General features: G+C 39.4%; 1 protein-coding gene across 9 annotated transcripts in view; it reads right to left on the reverse strand.

Moving 5' to 3' along the window:
* The window catches only part of enox2 (ecto-NOX disulfide-thiol exchanger 2), a 193,652-nt gene that overhangs the window by 66,702 nt on the left and 101,994 nt on the right, over window positions 1-24,956 (reverse strand). Inside the window, exon 1 of one of the 9 annotated variants that reach the window (XM_024805283.2) lies at window positions 11,381-11,518. The exons of the other annotated variants lie outside the window; for them this stretch is intronic. The gene's annotated coding sequence lies outside the window, so the exon portion shown is untranslated. Of the gene's footprint in view, window positions 1-11,380; window positions 11,519-24,956 lie in introns of those variants that run through there. 9 annotated transcript variants of the gene reach the window in all.

Here is a 24,956-nt window from a genome sequence, read left to right on the forward strand (position 1 = left end):
GTAAGAGGGATGGGAGATAAAAAGCATGAAAGAGAGAAAAAGAGAGATCACAAACAGAGTAGAAACCTGACCACATCAATATTATCAAGGCATTTCAATAATGCGATGGGGGCTGGGGCCTCTATCGGATGCTTGTAAAGTATCGTATGTCTCTAAAGCTGGCGCTTGGTAAGGAAATCAATGAAGACTCTCTTCCACACTTTCTTTGGAAGTTCCTGAAATGTATAATTTACTGGTTTGCATTGTTGGATGAAATTGTGCAAAAGCTTCAAACTCACAGTGCAGTTTCCTGCAGTGCTTTCCCACATACACAGGTGATTCTGAACATTTTGATTGGTCGAAATATGAAGTTTTATGCTAAGATGATACCGGTGGATGCATCTGTACACCACCAAGCAAAACAAGCTTCAACTTGCTGCACAATCAATTGTGTTGCAGAATCTTTGCTACGTCGGCTTCAGCCCTGGTAAGCAACAGCAGGCAAATGATTTCGTTGTTGCTTCCTCCCAAAGCTTCTGGGCTCTGCCTCGTCTCCCATACAATCCCCTTGACTGCTAGCTCCTTAATTACTGCACCACAAAACAATATCTGCCGTCCAATAAATATCAGACTTCTGAGGAGCCTGAAATAAATCAGAAACCATAACGCTGGCAAACATTTACAAACAGCTGCAGAACAATTCCATATCAAAGTTACCCAGGTCTGCTGCTGTAATGGTCCACTTGCCCAGTTCTTACTGAAACTAACATTTTCCCTATGTATTGACTGACGACAACTCTATGAAGGAAAAATTAAAAGCACTAGACAGAAAGTTTGGGCAAATTATACATTTTAGCTGGAAGGGTGCTGACCCCGTGAAGCGGCCTTGGATTGGGGTAGAAAGTGGATAAACGGATGGATTTATGGATGGCTGGGAATAAATACAACAATCACGTTTTTCCCCTTCCTCCTCTGCCATATACCACTCAGAAGAAGTCATTCTTTGGCAAAACATCAAATGCACTGTGTTACTTTGGAAGTTAACGCACAATCGATTATTCAGAATCTCTTTAATCATCACAACTGAAAACATCCTTAGCTGAAATATTGCTGGAAGCAGAAGAAGTGCTGCAGGCCTGACTGGACGCAGGAGTAAACTGATTGTAGGACTGACTTTAATGATGAAACAAAAACAGCTGCTGCTAATCTGTAGGAATGATGAGCTCTGAAAGACAGGAAGTCACTTTAATGAACATATCTACAGAGAAAGCCAACATCGTTCTGTCCACAATGACAACAGTGTGGATTTGCCCAATTACAGAGAAGCAGATTATTTTCCTGTATTTCTGTCACACCTGGGACAAAAACACGAGACAGCTGGGAAATCTGTGAGACTAACATTAGGAATGGAAGTAGGGCTGCGTCTTCCTTTTCATTTCTTGGCCTATTAATTTGAACATGCACAATGAATCACTGACGCGATATATAATGTAAAACTCTATTGCCAGCTTATTAATTTAAACATGAACAATGAACAGTGAAGCACTACATTAAACTGTATAAAGGCTGACGCATGGCATACGCAATGTTTGTGAGGTGCATTTCATTCCAGATACCTATCTGGCATTTAGACGGCACCCGTTAAAAAACACCAAGTCCTAGATCTCATTACTGAGTGGAAGAAATGGGTTCTCATTTTAATGTGCAAATGATGTACAGCGCCTATTCCAGTGTCCTGGAGAGGGTATGAGCGACAGCGGCAGAGACTATGAATCTGGAATATTTTAAGCTGGCCGAGCTGTCACGTCGTTAAATACTGATTTGCGAGTAGGTAATCTAATGGTACAGATGTGAAGAAACGCAGTAATACAAGAACATCAATCTCAAGGAGCGAGGTGTAATAGGCAATTTGCTCATTTCAAGTTGTGCAAAAGAAAAATGTGAAAATGGTATTAAATCCTCCGGGATCTGTGCCACCAATTTATGTGCTACACAAAGTTAAGTGCTTAAATAACAAACTACTTGAACCAGATGAACTATGCTTCACCCTACATGCATTTTCTCTACGCACAATGAGGGTTCATTACAACATCTTTTTACTTTTGTTCTCATATTTCCACAAATAGCGGGCAGGGCATATAATTATTTCCTCTTTTTAATTTAGGATATATGCAGTTTTACATGGAATGAAGCTTTGACATGATGGGTTTGCATTTGCCCAGTTAAAGTTATCATGTTATAACTTTAACGGCCACGGTGTCTAACGGTGAACTCACGTGTCACAGCTCTGTCTTAACCTCAGGTTAAGAGCCTTGGTGTCATCCTAGACAGTTCGCTTTCCTATAAATCTCACATCAATAATCTCACCCGTTATGCCTACTTCCATCTACGTAACATTAACAGATTGCTTCCTTCTCTTTCCACCCAGTCTACGTCCATTCTTGTACATAGTCTTGTTACCTCCCGTATTGACTACTGCAATTCTCTCTTGCATGGTCTCCCCCAAAAATCCCTCCATAAGCTTCAACTGGTTCAGAACTCTGCTGCTCGCATTATCACCAGAACCCCTCCTACCAGCACATCACCTGTTCTTCAGGAACTTCACTTCACTTCACAGTTCCGGATAATTTTCAAACTTCTTCTGCTCACCTTCAAGGCCATTCATAACCTTGCTCCTTCTGACCTTTCTGACCTGTTAACCACCACCTGTTCTGCCCGTTCACTTCGTTCTTCTTCTTCTATCCAGCTTACTGTACCTTCCTTCCGCCTCACCACCGTGGGAAGCAGAGCTTTCAGCTGCTCTGCTCCCAGGCTGTGGAACTCTCTGCCCCCTGAAATAAGAAACACTGGTTCTCTCCCCCAGTTTAAATCCCAACTCAAAACTCATCTATTCAAATCTGCATATTCACTGTGAATCCACTGTTTGTTCATTTTATCTTGTGCTTGTATTTTATTGTTCTTATTCTGCCATTGTTTTACTAAGTGTTTTATCCTATTGTAAAGTGTCCTTGGGTGACTTGAAAGGCGCTCATAAATAAAATTTATTATTATTATTATTATTATTATTACTGTTGTCACAGTGCCAGATTTCGATATCTAGGACACAACCTTATGCCTGATGTCATTTTTGATAGCACATGTGGAATGACAAAAAAATTAAGAAGTATTATTTATTCACTTATGCATTCTTTTGAACAATTAAAAACAATCAAACAATAACATCAGTGCATAAACGGTGGCACTATTTTTAAGTCATCTGATGCTGGGCAAAAAATAAAGACATACACTCATAACTGTAGGGCATCTCCAGCAGTATTATTATTAGCAACATTCTCTTTGGCAGTGCATAACAAGAAAGGACAGAGTTTTAGGCTGTCTCACGTAGTGCTGCTCTTATGACTTGGCACTACAGCTCCTTGCTGAGCAATCAGAGTTGATATGATACACACTGTACACATCTGTTTTCACATCTGGGACTTTAAGAGAAACACTTTTTGGACACAAATAATTATGTTATCCTGTTAAATTATGATAATGGCCTATTTATAAGCTTAGTCAAATCACCGCTTACTTGCCTCCAAGCTATACAAAATGCTGCTGCTGCCCAACTATCAACACCTCTTAAGCTCACATTAGTTCTACTTTGTATTCTTCACACTAGCACCCAGTAGATTTTAGGATTTACTTTACAATTGGTTGTGACCGGGAGGGGCAGCTTTTCAGCCTGTGGCACAGAGTTTACTCTAACTTTGGTTAGCCGACTCTGTGGACTCCTTAAAAAAGCAGTTCGCTGCTTTCATATTTAAGGAGGTCTTTTTTGAGATACTTCTTGAGTCACTGTTTTCAGTCTTCTTTCCTTTAGTGTATTTTTATGGGGTTTTGTATTCCTGCTCACTTTTTTTAGCTTTCCATTTTATTTCTAATATTCTTAATCTGTTATTATTTTGATTGTACATCACTTTGTAACAATATATCCCTTCAAAGCGCTTTACAAATAATCTTTACCTACCGATTAATGTTACAGATGGGCAGGACTGCCTCCAACATTAGTGTTATTGTTTTATTAATTAGCCACAGCCGCTAGCTGCTACCTTTATGATAACTAAACAGATGGCTAATGTAACATTCTGCATGTCTGGCATAAACGAGTATTTGTCCCCTTGCTCAATATACGCCGGAATGCAAAGTAAGAACCACTAAATCCAAGCAACATGTTCTGCATGTCACCAGACTCCACAGATTTCCAGGCAGTTTAGAGTTCTTGGAGTAGCTGAGAAACAGGATGTTGTTCCGGTTGACCACACTCAGCGACACTGTGGCCTGGTCTGTGTCGGTTTTTCTTTTGTTTTTCCTGAGAGTCTGTGTTTGGGTGTCCAGTGGCTTAAAAGCCAAACACTTCTGGTAAGAATCATCAGGGTGACAGAGATGAATGTGACACATACTGTAAGGTACCAATGAGAGCAGTCACAGATCATGTACTCCTTAAACAGCGCCTCTGGTCAGACCAGAAATGCGCCACCCTGACTCTGTAACAGCGCTCTCTCTCTTCTTTTTATTTATTCTTATTTTTTTACTATTTGGTAAGCATGCACTGAAAGTACCAATACTTTTAATCAGATTTTAGATCAGCTTTTTCTGACGTGATGATAGCTGGGACAGGCTTCGATGACCTAAGTGAATAAGCGGTAAAGAAAACAGAGGAATGAATGGTAACAATTAAAAACTATTATAATGTTTGCTTGGCTGATTACAATGGGAAAATAAGTGAGACCTTTTGTGAGACGTAATTGGGGGGAAAGTCCTGGAGCGCTTTCACGAAAGCTTAGTACAAAGCGTACGTGTCGTTAGATATTAAAAATGGTGTTTAACTTTCCTGTGACCTAATCTACTTCACATTACTCTGCTCAAGCAGAAATGTCAATGCATTTAATGTATATATTATTATGGACATTGATGAAATAAGACACCCAGATTCATGTACATTTTAAATGAACTCTCTCATTCATTAATAATCGTGTCAAAATGTTACTTATGAGCAATTTGTATAACTTCGATCTCTCCTGCAGAGGCTGTATGTTCACCTGAAAACAATCACGTACACGGAGAAACAACAGTAGTTGAGCTTCATCTAAACTCAACATCAAAGGTAAGTCCATAAGGTAAGACAGCTGAAATAAAACACGACTTTAAACAAAAGCTGAATAATGCAACAGAGCTTTAATTTATACCACAGAGAAAACATTAAACACTACAGCTTCTTACTGTCTCGCACTGGTTCACAGACACACCAAAGGAGAACAGACCCAGCAATGAGTTTTCTCTGCAGAGTAATGCAGGAGCTTAGAATAGGTAGCTAAGCATCACTCTCATTACTATATCCTTAAAATGAGGAGTCAACATTTATGAATTTGTTTCTGACTTCATCTAGGTTCTAACAGGTCCTAAAGTTGGTAAGTATTAAACACTTGCGTGCTCTGAGAAGAGCTCTGAAATTGAATTCAACTTTTCAGTTAAAATTTCTGAAGTTTAAATTTTAAGTGCATGACTTAACATTAAATATTTGTATTGATGGCCTCTGGTTCAGAAAAGGTAGGCCTTGGCTCTCCACTCTTAAATTAAAATGACATCTGAACATCGCTAAGTCAACAATCTACTCTTGTAAAGGGAGGCTAACCCAGTCTCTGACACTCCCAGCTCTCTCTGTTTGCCACGGCCAACTAACTGAAACAAAAAAAAGTAGGTGCCACTAATCGGCATGTGAAAATATTCATGTTAAAATGCAATCATGCAGACCAATTGTCAGAATTTAAATTGTTCAAAGGAAATGTGTCAAATGTCTTTCACATACTGCATATCTGTATTTTGAAATTCTACAACTTCAAGAAACGCTAACGTTAATTAAAAAAAGAAAACGTCATCTTGGTGGTTTCTGCCTTGGCTTAGTCCCCTATAATATGTATGAAATTGTCTCTAATGACTAAACCATGATGCCAAATCAAAAGAAAGCAAAAACCAAGGATCAGTGAAAAATGCTGCCAACTGAGGATGGATCAGATGGCAACTTGGACAAGGGGGGAAGAAAAAAAATGGAAAGCCTCCAGTTTTAGGGGAAAACAATGCATAAAATCCCAATTGTACTACAGCCTGTAGTTCAAAGCTGGTTACATCTGATGAGAAACTGAACAGCTGTGCAGTATAATTGATCCCACATGTGATGTCAAGCACACAGTCTAAGGCAAAAAACCCCAAAAACATCTCTCTGTGCTCAGTTATTGGAGGTTAGTGCTACTGCAGACAAGAGGCAGTAGTAAGCCTGGCATTCCTGGATGTACTATGAAACCTATTGACGTGCAACATGATAACCCTCTTGGTGATTAAATTAAAAATCTGAACCTCCTTCCGCTACTCACTGCACAAGAAGAGTAGTGGAAGATATTACTTTGAAAAATTAAATTGTTAAAACAGAGCTACAATCAATACAATGGCCTCTATCATGGCCTTCTGAGACCTTCCCTTCAGAATGCAAACACTTTCGCCTCTTTGTATTTGCCAGTCAGTGCCCTTTAACACTCTTGTAAACATCATCTCAACACAGAAGAGGGTTAAAAAGTAAGAACATACTTGATACTGGTGTTTACTGCCCTTCAAATAAAGCTTTCCCCTCTAACCCTGATTTATCTTTACTGCACAGACACACAATTAGCTATGGATCTTATTTATTGTTCTGAAACACAAGCTTAAAGGTTCCCCCACCCCTCCCTTCTTTAAACTGTTGCATGACAGCAGAGGAAAACCTAAAAACAAAGGTAGTGTCAAGAGAAATCTGCAGCCTTTTTTCCACCCTCAGGTTTCACAGGCAGAAATCTCAAGAGTGACCAAGTGTGAAGTTCAGAGGGCCTTATTAATCTCCTCAGTTCTGTCAGTGCTCATGTCTTTCATCATCCCAAGAGGATAAGCAGGAGAAAAGGATACCCTAAGTAAAGATTTATGTGAGTATTTATATAGAGCAGATATACAGTATATAATAATAAATTTGAAAAGCTTAAAGAAAATTTGCTAACATGCCAGACAGCCAGAGGTAGACCTCGATCAGAGGATGTGAGTTAGGGAAGAGATTATGCTATAGATGAAACATAAAAACCAAACCTATAAAACATGTCTTCTCACGGTAGTACAGTTTTAATAGGTGAATATTAAAACATAACACACTGTGATGCATTAAGTGAATGCGGTGACCGCTATCCAATCAAAGCTTCGGGACTGATACTTTGCAGTCAGCCTGTGCCCAATTTGAAGCCTTTAGCTCATTGTTTAAAAAGTAGTCATTATGCAGCCAAACCCTCGGTTAGTACAAGAGACATGAATTGAATGTAGTTACTGATGCCTGAAGGACAGCTTGACAACTCTGAGAAAGAAAAACAAGTTGAAGCGCTTCATATAATCCCTTTTCTTTCTTCTTTGAAGTTTAAACTGTCAGAACTAGAGACCAGGGCCTGAGACAAAAAACAAAAAAAAGTTGTATGACTGTCATTCTTTGTTGCGGTAACAGTGCTTTAGGTCCCCATTGCTTGTTATGCCGTTCTTGGAAAGAAAATGCGTTTGATGGTCGTGGTTAATCAACAGCTGGAACAGTCCTGAAGCAAACTGTGAAACAATTACAAGCCTCTGACAGACAGTGTGTCTCCATCAGCTCAGCCTAAAGATAAAGTGAATGTCCACCGAGTTACCTTAAAGAGTCAGTTTTATATCGTTTCATTGGTATTTGTAAAATCTTTATAATTACATAAAGTCACTGAGAAAAAATTGTTCAGGCACAATTATTTCATAACTTGTTGACAGCGAAGGCTTTAAGCAACTACAAGTATTTGTATGATCGATTTCATTCAAACCAAACCATGTGATCACCAGTCTACTTACACGAATTTAAATTTGATGGCAAATAATTTGTTGTCAGTGGTTACCATGGCAATTATAGCTCGCACTCAGTCACTTACTCATTAGTGTAACTCAGGTGATTCCAAGTGTGACTATTATTGGCCACATGGACAGCTTGTTATTCTGGCTCCATATAAAGAAACACCAATAGCAATAAACTGAAACCGATAGTCAATAGAGAGCTGTGTGTAAGGAGATATCAGAGAGGCAGAGAAGGGCATTCAACACTGTTCTTGTTAAATTTTGTTAAATGGAAACGCTAAACTTTATTGAGTCACATTTGGTCGTTGACCTGAAATCGTCAATCAGAATTAAAAAAAAAAAAAAGTTTCCTTTAGGAGAAAATATAAGAAAAAAGTGCCTCATGAAACAATTTTTTATGTGTACATGGTCAACAATAAACCTTAAACTCGTGTTTTCTCTGCTGTTGCTAGGTAGAATAGTAGGCAAAGAAAAAGGTGTGAAACAAATCTTTAAGATTGACAGATAACAATTTACTGTGAAGCTGAACTCCAGTGACACTGGACGTCCTGGTGCCTGTGAGCAAAAGCATTTGTTTGAGACATCTACAAACAATGACAAACTCTGGGAGCTGTAGCAAGTTTCACATGGAAACTCTGCCTGGCAAAGTCGCTTATGTATATAAAGACAGAAGCATAATTACTTCCTGAAGATCAATCAAAAAAAATTATACGGACTGCAAGAAACTATGGCCCGCAGTTCAAGGAAGGCAGAAAGGAAGTAAAGTCAAGAGGAGTGTAGAAACTTTAGTCAGAGTTTTGAAAGCATTAATTACTTGGATTTTGAGGCTAAGGACACAATAGTGCAAAAATGTCTTTATCAGCAGTTCCAGCTCATACCCATGAGACCTCAGGCTACTTCTGCCAGCAAAAACATCTGCTAAATCTATGAGTATAGCCTGAGATATGTCCAAATAGACCAAAATTTCTACAGAAAGAAAGTGGCCCGGATTTAGCACAGTCAGCTGCACAAGAATGAGTAAAGACCTGGGATAAGGTGAAAAAAATGTGAATCTTTGTGACATGACTATCCCAGGAACTTGGACAAATTAAGTTCAGCGTTGTTAATGACAGCATGGACCTGTAAAGATTCATGGTCCAGCAAATATGTCCATCTGTGTAGACATTTTTGTTCGGATAGCAAACAGAGTGGTTTTCACCCTCTACAGACATGCACCTGTGCAATCCTCCAAAATCCTAACTGCGCATCAGTGCATGTAGGTGACCTGTACACCTCCCAAATGCTGACCTGTTGACAGGTGGGCCAAATAGGGAAGTGAGTGACAATGGAATTTGCTGGAAACCGAAGAACCGATACAGAAGCTGTACCTTACATCAGATACTTCCCTTATAAGCTCATTCTTTGGTAACGGTGATTGTATCAAGATCCCCACAAAGGTTCCAGTGTCTATAAAACCAAGTGACCAGAGATTAAAAGCAAATAAAATTAGTTTTACACCAGCCTAAAAGGGATATTCATCTTCAGCTGGAACTGAACCAGCAACCTTTTGCTTTTTAAGTAAATGTGCTTCACTACAAAGCAGGCGAGGAATTACAAACCCCTCATCATCAGTGGCACGCCAGTGGAGAGAGTGGACAGTTTCCGATACCTGGGTGTCCACATCACTCAGGACCTGTCATGGTCCTGTCACATCAACACCCTGGTTAAGAAAGCCCGTCAGCGTCTCTTCTTCCTCAGAAGACTTAGAGACTTCCATCTGCCACTGAAGGTGCTCAAGAACTTCTACTCCTGCACCATCGAGAGCGTCCTGACGGCAAACATCTGCACCTGGTTTGGGAACAGCACCAAGCAGGACAGAGGAGATCTGCAAAGGGTGGTGCGCTCGGCAGAACGCATCATTCAATCAGAGCTCCCTGACCTGCTGTCCATCTACACCAAGCGGTGCAAGTCCAAAGCTAGGAAGATTATGATGGACCTCTCCCATCCCAACAATGGACTCTTCTCACTGTTGAGGTCTGGGAAGCGCTTCCGCTCCCTTAAGGCCAAAACAGAGAGAATGAGGAGGAGCTTCTTCCCCCAGGCTATTCGGGGCCTGAACCAGGTGTAGGACTGGACTCTCCCAAACACGTCACTATAAGACTGGACTCTCACACACGTCACCACACGCACCACCACACATTTCCTATAATCCTATAATTCCTATAATTTATAATCCTTATCTTTATAATCTCTTCTGCTATTTGCACATTCTTTACTGTAAATTCCTAAATTAATTTGTACATTTTTGTAGTAAATTGTAAATATTGTAAAACTTTTCTTCTGTCATTTAATGGTCGGGCATTGTACAGCTACAAGCATTTCACCCCCATGTCATACTGTGTATGGCTGTGTGTGTGTGACAAATAAAATTTGAATTTGAAATGTGTAATCCACTACAATATGGAGCCCCCAAAGTACTGGGACCTTTCCTTAAGATATTTTCACAATTAAAAGTTTTTTAGTTCATTTAATTGAAAAGAGAATATTGTACTCATAAATACACATTGATTAGTGTGTAATTCCATGTTCCAACAAAGTGATGTTCCCACAAACTGAGAACTAATGCATTGAAAATACACAGGAGCAGGCACTGTGGAAGCCCCAGTGTTGCCCTGTCATAATGAATAGGATTTTGCACTTGATTCAGTTGGCTCTGATCTACTGAAATCTAGTTGTGATATTTATACACTGAACCATTAAACATTCTAAATTGTAGTCTTAATTGTAATTCTGGAGTTCTGGTTTTCAATCATTTTTATGCAAAGAGGAGTTTTGATATCACAGCTCCACCAGATCTTTATGCCATACTTGGCTGGTTTAGCAGAGATGCATTCCCTGAAACTGCACCTGCTTCTGAAATCGACCAACTGTTCATCAGCACAGAGAAGTAGCAGGGAGATAGTAACTGGATAACTTGGCTACAAATACTGCCCTAATATCTCAGAAAGCAGCACAGTTGTCTGTGGCATGTAGTTCAGGATCTCTTTGAATCTTGTTTGAGCTCTGTTATGTCTGCCGTGGTCTACTTCAAAACATTACAGTTTACACACAATGTCCAAAAAACCTAGATACAGTTAAGGAATTATAAATAGCCAGACAACCTACCCTTGTCCTCATGGAAATGTGCATGAACAACCTGCTACCCCCAACACTTATGACAGATAAGTTTAATATGGATATGATTTCATAAGATAATGGCCTAGCAGCAGACAGAAACAACCCACAAAGCAGTTTGTACCCATTTAGATTTAAATAGTGCTCAGATGTTATTGTTACACAGAAATACAGCTTTTTCAGAATTACTGCAGCCCTTATCACAGCAATGACAAGAGCATAGATAAGCACAGGCAGAGACAGATTGTCTTTAAAAAAAGGCAGAGAAACTGCATTTTCATTCATATTAAGAAACGAATTGATAAGACGTATTTTTAGGTTCTTTAAGCACCTGCTCCCTGGTCTGCACGATTGCCATAGCCAGCGCCAACCCCAGATTGGAATAGAATCTCTGGAAAACAAGGTTCAGGCCCTGGATTTAGCCCTGTCCGCCTACTGACTGCTGAGTCGTTGTCATTTCCCCGTGCTGCTGACTACTGCAGCAGGTGACAGCATCTTATCAGCAGCTGCCAATTACAACATGGGAATCTTATCAGCAGTAGCCAATTAGAACCAGGGGACTTGCTGTGAGGAAATGTCAACAGCTCAGTGAACTTGCCAGGGCTCTTATCTGGCCACGCCTCTTCATCCAGGCAGCTTTCTTTGAGCTTGTCACTGTAACGACTGCCAGTGCAATGTTGTGACAAGAAGGGCTGGAGGAATAGCAGGGCTTCAAAAGAGCAAGCCTCCCAGAAAGACTCCACACTTCCTGAAAGCTGCAATATTTTAGTAGGCTTCTGACAGATGATGACTGGAAAGCTTCAGGATTCGTTCACCTTTCCCTGGGTGGGTGTCCACGCTGAATACCTAAGCTAAAAGAATATATTAAATATTTTGGAATGTAACTCTGCGCATGGGGTCACAGCTCGGTAAAGTTTGAACGCAGCCAAGGAATAGAATAATCTACCTGACATAATGCCAGGAAAAAAAAGTTCTTAAAATTGTAAGGGTAAATTCTCAAATATATAAAAAACAAAAAACCCCAAAAAAACCAAAAAAAAACCCCAATGCTAACCCCCCCCCATTAAAGCCTGCATTGAAACCTCAGTCTTTGAACTGTGCAGTAATGTTGCCTTGCTTTTTTTTTTCCTAAGCAATAACTTTGTGTTTCAATAGCTTTATTAAAATTACTGGACAAAATAGACTAGCATGAGCTCCACATCATTGCCGTTCAGCTTAGCTATGCTCATGTTTTGTGCACATCCCACACCAAAAAGAAGTCTCACATCCTGTGACGAACACAGGTGCTTCTATACCTCTATCAAAAAGTAATTGAAATAAAACTGGGTTGTGGAACACACTGGCTTTAGATCAATTACTGTGTAAGATTAGAAAGACGTAGGGAAGTTCAAGAAACTCCAGTGGGGATCAATGGATGACATGCTTCTGCATTTCTGTTCCACAGCTGAGGAAAAGCTGTAACCAGAAAAGATGTTGCAATTTTTGTATTTCTTACATAAAATGATAAAAACGTCTAGATGTCCAACTGGTATTTCAGAAATGTTTTTACACTTTTTAACTTTATAATGTTTCTAACATCTTGTATGCCGAATTTGCACTGTTTTCAATTAAATATATAATTTCACACATTTTCAAATCATTGCAATCTTTTTTCTAATAGACATTTTTACACAGCATCCAATTTCCTGAAACCACTTTAAAAGTTTCTTTTTGCATGGTGAATTTGTGGTTTCTTATCATGTCACACCATGGTTACAGTAACTGAGTGTTCCAATTACAACGTTACAAAATAATCTAAATGATTTTTGGACTTTTCATTTTTTTAAAATATAGCAAAAATGTCAATTGTATTGACTGTGGAAAATGGTTATTCAAAAAAATAATAATTGAAAGCTATGCAAACTACATTATACACCTGATTATTTCAGTATATAATGAAAAATATGTTGCAGGCTGAATCTTTGCTCGCCAATCTCTGTAAAGAAAGATTAAAAAAAAGAAGCTATCTTACATGTGTACATGTAAGTGCAATGGCCCCTCTTTTGAATTACTCAAGGACAGATACCCAGGCTGGTACTGATAAACGAAACAAAGGCCAACAGTACATGATCAATACCGAAACAAATTAAAGGACATCACTTTTTACTATCACTCTAACAGCTGGAGGTATAGACATTTTTCTGTTGTATGTCATCAACTGCATCACCGGTCGTGAAACTTAATGGGAGACACATATTAGTATGGATGGGTTTTTAAGACCATATATAAAAGATTCTAGCAGACAGTGACCTCCACAGAGACGTGAAGCATTCAATAAATCATGGTCTGATGCGTTCTTTAGTAAAGCTCGGTGGATGGAGGTCATTGGCGTTATTTCAATAGATCATCTTTTTTCTAATGGAAGCATGGTTGACTAGAGCCATGAGAGATACCTTCCCTCGCAGAAGCACATAGCTCATGGCAGACAAAAAACCTGAGCTGCCTTTGTAAACCCCCTTAACTGGCTTGGAATAGCAACAACGCTGCAACAAAGACATTTTCAGCACCATATTGTGGTACGGCGTTACTGAACACAATGCCACTGCATACTCACAGCTGATCCCCAATAGAAAGGTTTAAAAGGAAAGCAAGGACAAACCGTGTTTCTGTCTGCAGTGAACCAACTTTTTCTATCAGGTCATGTTTTCATGCATGTATATTTTTTAAAGAACCACTTTTGGATGAGGTTCCAACAAACTCGTCGTGAAGAGAATACAGCTGACGTTTCTTTATCTGAAATCACGTCATTTTGACCGTGTGCATGCAGTGTCTCCACATCTCCTTCAGCCACTTGAAACTCTACTTTTTAGTTAGACAAAAGGAAACGTTCTAATAATCAAGTCTCATTGCACCTGCAGGAAACTGTCAACAGAGAAAAAGATAAAGGAAGGAAGGTATGATGGAAGAGTGGACACACTTGGCAAATGTAAAAAGGGGAGCTTCCCTTCCAGTGGCTTTGACAAATGACTCAAAACGCTTTTCCGGTCGATGCCATTACAACATAGTTTGGGATTTAACAACACTAATCATCTGGCATGCTGACTTTAGATTAAACCTATTAACTCCCTACCTGAGGGGGAAGTCAGGCCAAGGAAGAGAACGTCAAAAGAGTGTTAATAAAGCCAATGCCGCATTGATACAATCATCATCATGCTGCAATAACCCTACATCTTCCAGAACGCATATGAGAAGTGACACTTCAAAAACAAAGGTTTGATCACAACATGCAATCTGTGAAACTCTAGTCAGACAACAACCATGTTTTTCTCATATAATTGGATTAAGAATATAAATTGGCCACATTTCCAATATGAAAATGAAAGTCTTGTATAAATATACAGTACAGATTGAGCATGCACAACCTACGCACACAGTACAAAATATATGCAGGTAAAGACAAGCTTATGAACTCCTTAGCATATCATCTAAATCATCCACCCAGAGGATTATCGCCTCCACGTACTAGGAGAGGAATATGGGATGTAGTGAAAGAAGGAAAGGGAAAAGCAGCAGCGAAACCCTGGGCAGAGAAAGTCATTGTTAAGGAAGGGGGTTGCTTATGATAAGATGTTGAAAGTGCAGAGTATATCTGCCCCTCTTAGATGTCTGGGAGACTTTGTGAGAGAAACAGAAAAAGAGACACATCCAGAATTTTAGCAGACTTTCTTCTGATCCATCAGGCTTTTCAAACTGCAGACCAAAGGTACCTGCATGATGTAATCTTGAGCTCGTGTTGCCAGTTGTTGCTAGAGAGCAGCAAGACCGGTGTCTTTTAGAAATTGGAAAAGGTGACGAATAAATGAATAAAGATCACTTCACAAGTAGAAACTGAAATTTAGCTTTCAAAAGAGAAAAAGAAGTTCAATAAATTTGCAAATACTTCTGTAATTGCAGCTTTACTCAATTATTATAGGGGCTTGAGTGTTGAGTGAGTGACCAAAATTGCGATTGTATAAATTTCAATTAAATCTACCTCACTAAAGTAGAAACGATTTGATTCTTTCTGAATCTATTGCATGAATCTGTTCTTGGTCTAAACACACGCACCCTCATGTAGACACTTGTTTTCTTTACTTTTTTTTGAAGCACACGTATCCCTTGAGAAGAAGGGTAGTATAAAGGCTTTTTTTCTTTGCTTACTTACATGCTGTACGTGTTTCTTCAAAGGAGTCCGAGCACGTGATCAGCCACAGTGCAGCTCTCCCGTGACATTTTTGTTTTTCAGACTTTGCTCAAACGTAACAAAAAAAGAGAAAGACCCTGGACTGTCTGTCAAAAAGTAATCCTGCTTTGGATATCTTCTCTCTGATGTTTTACTATGTTGTCTGCACCTGAAATGTCTTTCAGATAGACTACTTCACTTCTGAAAAGCTCTGACATCAATACTTATTCCTAGGCTGTGCGCACACTGGTACAATCATGCAATAATAACAGATGGGTGGCACTTTATGCGTATCGCTGAACAGGCCTTGTGCTGAAGCTGCAAGGATGACGGAGTACACAACTCATATTCATGAGTACTGAAGAAAACAGCTGAATAGAAAATAAATTAGCGGTGAACTGATTGTCTTTAGATTTTGAACCAATGTTTAGATAAACACAAAAACAACAAAAGAATCATAAATATGCCGTAAACCTCATGTTTCTTATTATATTCTGCGATCTAGCTGACCTGTTTTTTCCTGCTATACCACAAGTTATGAATCAAATAATAATAATAATAATAATAATAATAATGGATACTTTATTGATCCCCATGGGGAAATTACTTGTTTTTCTCTGCATTTGACCCATTCACTCAGTGAAGCAGTGGGCAGCCCACTAAGCAGGCGCCCGGGGAGCAGTGTGTAGGGACGGTACCTTGCTCAGGGGTACCTCAGGGTAGCCGTTAAGTGGATTCGAACCGCCGACCTTCCGATCATGGGGCGACCACTTTACCTACTGAGCTATCCCTGCCCCAAATCCGATAATCCAAGATAATTTGATTGTTACTCAATAATAAGCATCTGTGCTCTGTGGAACAGTAACTGAGCAAATGATTCACCGCTGGGAATTTTTGTTTTGGACGAAGATGTTTTATTAGCGTTAGCCTGAAAAGGCCACACTTCAGCTGTAAAGCTTGTGTTTACAACTGTAATGAATATAAAATACCAATTTGTTTCGGCCAGTCACAAGCAACTTATGAAAACAGCTGATCCAGCTGTTGTGTGAATGGGTGATTGATCCAGTTTCATTGGCTTGGTGACCATCGGTTTGTCGGCCTCTCGTCAACCAAACTGTCAGTCCTTCGCAGTCTAAATTATATTTTTAAAATGCTCTGATATTTGCTAAGATTCAGGTGCAAAGAGGTCCCTTCCTAACCGAGCAAAGATAAATTCGTCACGTTACCCGAATCTCAAATTAGAGAAGCATACACAACCTACATGCCGTTATGAATCTAAGAGTCAGATGACAGCTCACATTTAGTCAAATAAATTAGGCTAATTTATAATTGATTAATTACTCATCTTTCTTTTTTAGTATTACTTCTGAACCACTCTCTCGAAAGATGGTGGCAGGATGACGAAGAAGAGGCAATAATGTCAGGCAGTAAGAGGCAGCTGGTGTGGCTGAGTTAAACTGGCTTCAGGCTTAGAGGGGGAAAAAGACGAAGGAGAGGAGGAATGGGCGAAAGGCGAGGCGAGGCGGGGCATTAATAGAAGAGAAGTGGAGCTGTGGAGCGTCTGTGATGAACATCCTGCTGTGAGCACAATACCGGTTAAAACGGGGAGTTTCATTCACACGGAGGCAACGAGACAACAAGGAAAACTATGACGTGTCCAAACTGTATTTTCCATGTTTGCGCCCCTTCTTGTTTTGCTTAGGTTCCCAAGAAACTCAAGCTCTGAATGTATGAGCCAAACATACCACTTCCTGTATCATGTTCATCTCCGATTATATGGTGAAGGAACACTGTGGTCTGTGTGTTCAACAGTCTTCTGGTACCATTTAAAAGAGTTTAAAAAACACACCAAAGGATTGTGTAAAGCAATTTTGGTTCAGCTGTAATAGAAACAAACCTCATCCACATAGACAGCATAAATAATTCATCTAGTAATCCGACCTTTCTGAGAGAGCCGTTATTCTTTGGTGTTTTAAGCAATCTCAGACATGTAGAGATCTGACAATCGCTGGTGGCTTCATGAAAAACACTCTAGATAAAACCTCTCAATTGCCTTTACATTTGTAATTGAACCATCTGAGCCTTTGAATCTCAGGCCAGCCCTCTCTGTTAGAGAAACATGCACTCAACAGGAGGAAATGGCAGCTTCTATTTCAACTAAATTGAGGATGGGGGTTGGAGGGCTGAGATACAGAGGAAGTGCTGGGTAGATTACAGCCCTCTTCTGGAGATGTACAACCCTCTTTTCAAAACGGTCGGGACACTGACGCAAGCAGCTTTGTAATTTAAAGTCTGTATTATGCTAAATGGTAAAACATACTAAAGGTTCTAAATCAAAGAGAACGTACAGGCTTTCTGTATTATTATTCCACATGTTCTAAGGTGCCAAGGTGTATGCTTCTTGTTCCAGTGTCCATGAAAGTTCTCCAGTGACCTGGGTTGGAAAAGGGAATGGATCGGTAGGGGATAAATGCATGGCAGTTTAGCACCAAGACCATTTTATTTTATGGCCGTCATAGTGTAAATAATTAAAAAAATATATAATTTGCCATCATCTTGCTAAAATAAGCAATGCTTAAGCTGAAAAAGACATCATCTTGATGGCAGCATATTTTCCTCCCAAACCTTTATATGTATATATAACGTTAACAGAACCCTGACAGAGTTTCAGTTTACACATGTCATGTGCACTAATGCACCCCTATGAATGTCATGGATGCAGGCTTTTGAACTGTGTGCTGAAAACACTCGAGGACAGTTTTCAGCTTCACTTCTAAAATGCTTTCATACTCAGAAAAATGAGCAGTGTTTCTGGATTTTGTTTCATGGGAGTCTTTTCTTTACAAGATAAAGTTCTAATTTGTGGATGTAGCTCTGAACTGTGTTCACCGAATCAGTTTCAGGAGAGCATCTGAGCCCACGCAACGATTTCCAACAAAGAAGTTTTTAATGGATGAAGATTATGGCTATTCATTACTGGTAGTCAGCCCTTGCACACATAAGTTGTTTATTTTTTCAAAATTCCCCAAATTTCATAATGTTTTAATGTGTAGTCCATATTTTTAATTGCTTATCCAATTCAGGGTCACCGGGGGATGTAGCCTATGTCAGCTGTTATAAGGAGAGAGGCAGGGTACACCCTGGACAGGTCGACAGTCTATCACAGGGCTAACAAAGACACAGTCAATTATTTGCTCTCAGACTAATTGCTGGCCAATTAAGAATCACCAATTAACCTCATGTGTATATCGCTGGACTCTGGGAGGAAGCCAGAGTGTGCAGAAAAACTCACATTTCCAGCAACTCCACTCAGAAAGGCTGCAGCCATGTGGTAGATTCAAAACAAGAATGTTCTTGCAGTAAGGTGGCAGCGCACCATCACAACGCCCTCTTTTATTTACTGTAGATGATGAGGTCTTCACACTGTTTGCAGTCACATGTTCAAAAACACTTCTTAAACTGTGCAACTGTGTACCCATGAATTCCTTCTGTGCTGCTTACGAAAGCCCATCCTTACTTGTGACAGACTCTGCCTCTCTGGGTATATAAAACAAAAAAAAGGACATCCCAACCTGTTGCAAAATAATTGGTTTTCCAGCATCTTGATGCGCCTGTCCCTGTTTTAGAAACATGTTGCTGGCATGAAATTCAAGAGAAGCATATTTTTTTTAGTGTATTGAGTTTGGGGGAAAATAACTTGCCTGTTAATTGGAGAATCCATTAACCACCTTACTGTTGTAGCTTACGGTCTATAAAAGCATGTATCTTGCTGCAGCTTATTATGCTAATTTATAGTACGTCTCTGCCGAGATCTGAAAATACCTGTTACTGGCCAACGTTTTCTGTCATGGCCTAGATTTTTTTAAATCCTAAAAATAGAGCCAACTGGAGAAGAAGAAGCGTAGTCCTTTGTCAAAATAATGACGAAAATGTTTTGGGTTTATTGTCAAGTGTTGCCAATAAATGCTGTCTATTCCAGCTTTAGGAGAACCAATGCATTTAGCATGTTGGATAAAGCATTATGTTGTTTTTATGCAATAATACTCCCAAATCAAATATTCTCTCTGTATCAATTAACTGTTTATCAAAGTTTATACCAAAATGAACACTGAGCATTTTATGGGCTGTAGGTAGCTCACTGCTAAACTCTAAAATTTAAGCCTGCAGGGCATGTGCTGATTAGAAATCAATTTAGAAAAGACTAATTATAAGGATGGGAAAATGCCCCAAAATAAAACTTATTTGGTCATTTCCCCGAGGCCGAGGCATGAAGAAGCAACTAATTGTTCACCTTTCTTGTTACACTGCACGAATTATAACACCGAGAGGACCATTTGCAAAGCAATGCAGGTTTTTGGGTTTTGTTTTGTTTTTTGCTTTGACCATGAACAAAAATGACAGCCAAATGAATATTTCTGTTTTTATACTTTCAGAGCTTGAACCTTGCTTAAGGCTTTACCATTAACTTTAGTGCAAGTCTAGAGACACGTCAGAGCTGAGCGCCTGCTGGCACTGAATTATTTAGGTCTCATGTTTGCAGGCTTTGCAAGATGGGGTGAAATGGCACTAAATCCCTGACCACTGCAGCTGAAAGAAAAGTGGCAGGGAGCAAGACAGCATGATTAAAAAAATATAAGGATGACAAATGGGAAAAGGAAAGAGGACAAACATCAATTTAATTTTCTTGCTCGACGATCATCAGTGGAATAGATCTAGAAACTGCACGTTTACCTGGATCGGACGCTTTGTATACGTGGTCTTTTTGTTGGAACTGCTGTAATTAACAGTTTCCTAAATACTAAAAGCTGCTTGACATAACTGTGCAAGAACACACTGTTCACAGTGACACAATGGCACTCTCCGTCTTTCCCTCAACAGGAGTAGAGATAACTAAACTGTTATTTTGCAAGTGAAATAGAAGAGTCCCAGAAGAATAAGGAGCTGAACATGCATTTCAATCACTATTCTCTCCTGGAGTTAAAACACATATACTCTGTAGATATTGTGCGTAGAGTATCTGTCTTCAGAAACTTGCAGCTGCTCAATCTAGAACAATCACTTCAGAACTCAGAAAGTCATTACACTTTAATTCCCCTGCATGGCTGCATGCATCCTGTTAATCTCTTAATGAGTTCTTTTTAACATCAATCTGTCATTAGTGTCTCCAGTCCATCAGCATCACTCTAAATCTTCTGTGTGGCCTTGGCATCACAAAGACTGACATCCCGCTGCAGATCTGCCCCCACCTCAGCACGCGCCATGCAAGTCAGCTTACCCGCACACATACACCTCTACAGGACAATGACATAGTCATATATCTCAATGGACTGTCATCCACGACAGCTTGAGTAGCCCATTACAGAATTTACTTTCCAATAGACCCTTTGCCTACCAGTGGTGGGTCAGTGACATCACATTACATCTTTTATACTCAAATCCATTACCCTCCCATGTGACAACCAAAAAGGGCCACAAAAAGGCATACTACTGCCTGTAGTTCTCAAAACTATTACAAAGCACTTTTCAACATTCAGCTTACTGAACGGAAGTTTATTTCTGGTGTTTTGGAGCTCCACACAGTCAGAGTGGAAACCATTTATCACGAGCAGGCCACAGTAGAAGACAGGGTGTGAACTACACGCTCAGACTTTGTACTGGCTAAATGGCATGACAAAAAAACGTTACGACATCGGGTTAGTCAACACTACTCTCCTTTATAGCGCTCAGCTGTTTATCAGAGGCAAAAATAAAGTGCTGTGCAATGGTTTGTTCTTCGTCAGGATTTCAAAACTTAAATCACTGTGGTTGCAAAACTACGTAGCACAAATACATCCGTCACATTATGTTAAGCAGTCGAGTCCAGGCATTTTTTTGGCCAGCGCAGCGCCTTGACAGATGACGAGATGAGCTAGGTTTACCGTTATAGCTCGGACACCTTCATTTTTTTTGTTTCTATTTTTACTGACTAGACAAGCTTCAGCAACATGAGAGAGATGCACCTGCTTCCACAGGAAAAAATAAATCTGTGTTTTAACATATCTTTATTGTAGCTAACACTTTGGTGGCTCAGGAAGCTACAAAGCACTCCTACTTATATTGAGCTTCCTGTCTGCATGTATTAACAGTGGGACATAGATTCATACATATATGGGCGTCCAAACCTTTGTGGACACGGGCAGGTGATGCATTTTACATCAGATAGATCCGTGTGGATATGCATACATCAAAAGGTACGATTTCAGCTTAAGGCTCAAGGAGACTGAAGACTGAATACAGCGAGGCACAGAAACTGAGAAACCTCTCCAAACAGTAGTTGTATAAATAGTATATATGAAAACTTGCTGAGCCATTTGATGGTTGTTAGGATGCAAGATTGTATAGATAAATCTGCACATGTCGAATATTTAATATATGTAATAAAGTTCTCTCTATAAAAGAAAGGTAGGATACATGTTTAACAGAAAGAAGTCAGACCTACATATATTTTAATAACATTTTTAACATTAATAACATCCCACTAGGATACAATAATATATACTGTCCATATAATTTTGCTGCTATATTTCAGATTATGATGCAGAAGCTGTCTGACAATTGTTACCACTACCTACCTGCGCAGCATGTATTTTTATTTTCCTTGGCTAAATGGCATTAACCTTTTTCCTGCAGAATCAATAGATTCTATTCAATTCCTTTCTCACTAAAGGTTAATGCATACGTGATTGGATCGGTTAGAGCACAGTTCTTTTATTGGCTAAAACAATGCTAGTGAAATGGCATTCGTGTTGAAATTTAATTAATTGATTTTCATGCAATGAAAAAAAAAAAACAATAAAAAGAAAAACATTTCTTTAATCTAGGCATTGGAAATGCGTCGGATAAAAATCACACGCATGGCCTTAGGTTTGAAAATATACCTCCCCTCTGATCACTTCAATATTTTTCCCAGTCAACCAACCTTGTTACAAGGGTGCTTGAAACCCAATCAGCCAAAGGGTAAGTGTTCTCCTTCAAAGAGCGTTTTCCACACAAAGTTATTTGTTACTGCAATGAGCAGACACACTGCTTGCAGCGGACATACAGATGTCAAACTATGCTAACTAAACTCGCCAATCCAAATAGTCCTTTCTTTACGAGTTTGTCCTCATGTCAGACATATTTGGGTTACATGAAAATACATTTAATTCAAAGTCCTTTAAGTAGGAGTGTTTCTTAGTATTGTGTTAACTCTCACTAACACACTGTAGACTGCATGAGATCAAGAATGTTAGTTAAAGAGTGCTGGAGGCACAGCGCTGCGATTGAAATCACACCTCATTACCAGAGTTGACAGGGCCTCCCCACAGCAGAGGAAACCCTCATTTTAAGGCCTGAAAAATGACAGACAGTCTTAAACAGAAATACCTTAAAAAATAAAATTGATTTCCATCTTCCCCTTCAGCTGTTCGGTTTTTTGGTAACTCAGTTTTAGTTTGACATCACAAAATATTAGAATGCCTTTAACTTTGGCTCTCTTTAAATCACACAAAACTGTTTTGGAAACTGCTCCACAAATTATGATTATCATTACTATTACATTAACATGAGCAACAGGCACGACATAATTCAATGTAACATGTGCAGTTGCTACTACACTGACATTTATATTCATTATAAAGGGTAAAACTGCTCCACTACAGGAGCAGCATCATTTTAAAAATCTCATTCTCTTCGCCACCTGCAGCTTAAACACAGCAGGACTTGAGGGGAAATGGGCATCTCTGGCTGTGTTGCAAAACTGATAACAAACAGTATAGGGAAGATCCGTGCAGTGCGCCTGCTAACCCTAAGGCACCACTTATTATGGATGGTTAAAAGACAGGCACACGCACAGAGTGGGTGCACATAAACAGAGAAGACTAAGAAAATAAAGAGCAAACATGGTGGCTGAGTGTGTAGTCGAACTATAGAGGGAATGGTCGCTGGGGAAAAAGTGCGTTAGTGTTTCATTTAAAAACTAAATAAAGTATAACAAAATTTTACTGGGCACAGAGAAGCTCAACAATAATCTCGTTTTTGTAATAACCAACTGGTAATGACCTCCCAAGTGATATGATGTTCACTGAACTTAATTTCTCTGGAACTTTTTCATACTGAAGTAAATAAAAACATGGAGTTAGTCACATCGAGTCAGAGAGAGAAGTGACTCTGACAAACTGTGTCTATTTAAAGGCCGAGTCCACAGAACATCAATTCAATTTCAAATGTTACTTTTTGACTGTTTACAAGAGAGGAGTGCTCCATCCCCTATGTGTCTGTCTGCTTAGTGTGGCAATTTAACGATTTAAAGAAATGTCATCAGAAAAAATGAAATCTTTCCAAAGCAAGCCATCAAATCTGTGATGACTTCAATTTCTCATGTCAGTTAGTTCATTTGTTAATTCCCTAAATTTTAAATCAGTTAGTGAAAGACAATTCTGCTGTGTTACATTTGAGGGGGCTGCTGTATAATGCCACTAGAGTACCATGAATTGTACATGTAATGAGAAAACTCTTTCTATTTGAGTTTCTGAACAAGACTCAGTCAATACAGCTGTTAATGAGTCACAGTGCTTCAGAGGGCTCAAGGACCTGACCAGGTGAAGACAATCAAAAGCCAGACAGAATCCAACCCTAGAAGCCGATAAATTCACAGCTCCGTCTGCTCTAGGCCACCATTTACCTGCTAGTCCTGCAAGGGCTCCAACCAAGAAGGCAGAAATAACTGACAGACTCAGGTCATACCAGGCCAAGTCAAAGCTAATTTGTAGCCAATTTAATTCTGGAATAGCACATGGGGCAGCTAGATTTGTGATTTGTCAGTTTGGACTCAATGTAGTCCAACAGAATCACGTTAAAAGTCAAGAGAAGAAGAAGAAACTAGTTAAAGACAGTCTGACGCTGAATGGGTCCTTTTCAGTGAGAGACACCAACCTAAGACACTTCCAATGCAAAGACCCCTACACTTAAAGTCAATGAAGAAGTGTCAATACAGGTTAGACAATGGGATGAGGTCAAACATAAGAGGTAACCAGTGCTCCTCTATATCACCAAGTAAATGACAGATCATAAAAAAAGAATTACTGGGAATTTCAACACAATGTGGGCTGCTCCTGTACAATGTTAGTGCGGTGCTGCAATAATGCTTCAGCAGGTAACTTAATATGGCAAAAACTGGTAAAAGGTATATAGCAATACGATCAGTCCTCTATATTATTTACAATCTGAAATTTACGCACACTCGTGATTTCTAAGAACTGTTCTTTTGATGATTAACAATTATTACTGAGTATTACTGTAATATACGAGATCAAATCTCCAAAAATAGACTATGTTTGAGCAACCTTTGGTTAGAGAATGACAAAGTAGCTAATGATCCATTGCAACTCACAGATTATTGTAATGTGTCAAATACAGAAAGAAAGTGTCAAGTTCTGTTGTCACTGCTTGACTGTACGGCACAAAATAATGAGGACTTAAGTCCATAGAGGAGTCAAGGAAGCTTGCAAGTGTTATATCCGAAACAAATTAGAATCTCATTTCAGAAAATCTGACCAAGACTCTAAAAATAGTTGAGATTCCTATGAAAATGGACATCCACACGTAAAATAACAGCCACTTTTCCATTTTATACGATCTTAACCCTGGGCACAGTTTGAAGGAAGATTCATCAGGTGAGTTTCACAAA

Source organism: Maylandia zebra, linkage group LG2 (assembly GCF_041146795.1).
Source record: "Maylandia zebra isolate NMK-2024a linkage group LG2, Mzebra_GT3a, whole genome shotgun sequence".
In the NCBI taxonomy this organism is placed as follows: Eukaryota; Metazoa; Chordata; class Actinopteri; order Cichliformes; family Cichlidae; genus Maylandia; species Maylandia zebra.